The 2,233-nt window shown below is 46.1% G+C and overlaps 1 non-coding gene across 1 annotated transcript; it reads right to left on the bottom strand.

Annotated features, from left to right (window-relative positions):
- Window positions 1-898: 898 nt before the first annotated feature.
- LOC112121566 lies at window positions 899-1,014 on the bottom strand. The gene has a single exon (XR_002909307.1). It is a non-coding gene; the product is annotated as a U5 spliceosomal RNA (small nuclear RNA).
- Window positions 1,015-2,233: the final 1,219 nt, after the last annotated feature.

Here is a 2,233-nt window from a genome sequence, read left to right as displayed (position 1 = left end):
TGAAACTGCCTGCTTGTTTTAGGGAGATAACTAATTTTTTACCCTGAGTACAGAGACAAATTGCAAAGGATTGTTGCTTGGGCTGCACTGATTCAGAATTATGGTTCCCATAATGGAAGAGACATGCCTCCAAAAAAACACACAAACAAACAAACCAGGGCTAGAGCACTACGCTTTGAAGTCAGGGTGAACCGAGTTAGTGCTGAGCTAATCAGGGAACTTGACATCAAAACAAGGAGCCTATCAGGTCCGGCTTCAAACACAAAAATCTGCCACAAATAATCAAAAGGAAGTTAGGACCTAACAAGGAAAAGCAGCGGTTATTTTAACAGGACTGCTTCCATTTTACATCTTTTCAGCTACAAATCGGAGTTACAAACCTAAAATGATGAATGAATTACCACAAATATAGAAAAACATGGGGGAAATCCTACTAGTTGCAAGCGAATTCTTTGGTTTACATCATTTAGAACAACCATACACACACAAGTGCTTTCTTTTCTATCATAAAATATTAACATAGAAAATCTGTAGATCAAGGTAGAGAGCGTGCGTAACACCACCACCACCAACAACACACGATTAGGGATTGGTTAATGTCCTGAATCCTTAAACTGAAAATTAACGAACACAGGAAAGAAGAGACAACACTTGAAGAATTATTAGAAAAAGCTTTATAAAAGAACACCTTACAGATGGTGTCTGGACAAGCAAATAAAAAGTAAAAAAGATTACGCTGTATCTAACAGTAGTATAAGGAAACAAAAACAACCTCCTAAAAGGGTCACTAAGACCTTGAAAGTGTTCACACGTCCACAAACTAACAATGCTGATTTAATCAACAGTCGAAATAGTGATTTCTTCTCAATTAATTATTCTATTTTTTACAACAAAGGGTAGCTTCACGGAAGTGAAGCCTCAAAAAATTGGGTAGAAACTCATAAATGTTCCTCTCCACGGAAATCTTTAGTAAAAGGCGAAAGATTTATACGATCTGAAGAGAAACCAGAGTATACAGACTACGCTGCAGAAGCCGTGTGGGGGCAACAGCGAGTTTATTTTAGCTTAGGGTGACTACACTCACTGCCCGCTAAAGCTCTCGCTTTTACAGGAAATGTAACTGAACCGGTTTACATCCCAAGTTTGATTATCGGAACCGGGGACATTGGGAGCAAAACCAGCCCTTGACCAGGGACTCGCTTCACTGCGCGCAAGGCACTGTGGGTATGCAAATGAGATTCTCCAGCCCATCCTCGCTCAAAGGAGTCTTTTCTCGGGGCTGCCTCTGCTCGTTCCCCAGCTGGGCGGAGACTGACGCGGCGGGGGGCTGGGGAAGCTGCTCTCTTGAGACAGTCCCGCTGACGCCCAGGCACATAGAGGACGGAGCCCGGCCGAGAAGCCAGAGGGCAATTGGCCCACAGCTAAAACCCAGAGCAATCGCACACGCCTTGCAAAGTAACAGGAGCCGGGATCTCGGACATCAGATTCTATCCCCCAGCCGGGGTGCGACCCCGCGTTGTACCTGCTGCTTGGGCTGCCTCTGCTGCAAAGCAGCTCACCTCAGATCCTTGGGGTTCGCTGAGCTGCAGCTCACCTGATACACGGGAACAGCTTAGAATCCTAGAATATCAGGGTTGGAAGGGACCTCAGGTGGTCATCTAGTCCAACCCGCTGCTCAAAGCAGGACCGATTCCCAACTAAATCATCCCAGCCAGGGCTTTGTCAAGCCGGACCGTAAAAACCTCCAAGGAAGGAGATTCCATCACCTCCCTAGGTAACCCATTCCAGTGCTTCACCACCCTCCTAGTGAAAAAGTTTTTCCTAATATAGCCAACCTAAACCTCCCCCACCGCAACTTGAGACCATTACTCCTTGTTCTGTCATCTGCTACCGCTGAGAACAGTCTAGATCCATCCTCTTTGGAACCCCCTTTTAGGTAGATGAAAGCAGCTATCAAATCCCCCCTCATTCTTCTCTTCTGCAGACTAAACAAGCCCAGTTCCCTCAGCCTCTCCTCATAAGTCATGTGCTCCAGCCCCCTAATCATTTTTGTTGCCCTCCGCTGGACTCTTTCCAATTTTTCCACATCCTTCTTGTAGTGTGGGGCCCAAAACTGGACACAGTACTCCAGATGAGGCCTCACCAATGTCGAATAGAAGGGAACGATCGCGTCCCTCGATCTGCTGGCAATGCCCCTACTTATACAGCCCAAAATGCCGTTAGCCTTCTTGGC

This window comes from Terrapene carolina, unplaced genomic scaffold (assembly GCF_002925995.2).
Source record: "Terrapene carolina triunguis isolate 2854851 unplaced genomic scaffold, T_m_triunguis-2.0 Scaffold19393, whole genome shotgun sequence".
NCBI lineage: Eukaryota > Metazoa > Chordata > Testudines > Emydidae > Terrapene > Terrapene triunguis.
This window is presented reverse-complemented; position numbering and strand designations above follow the sequence as displayed.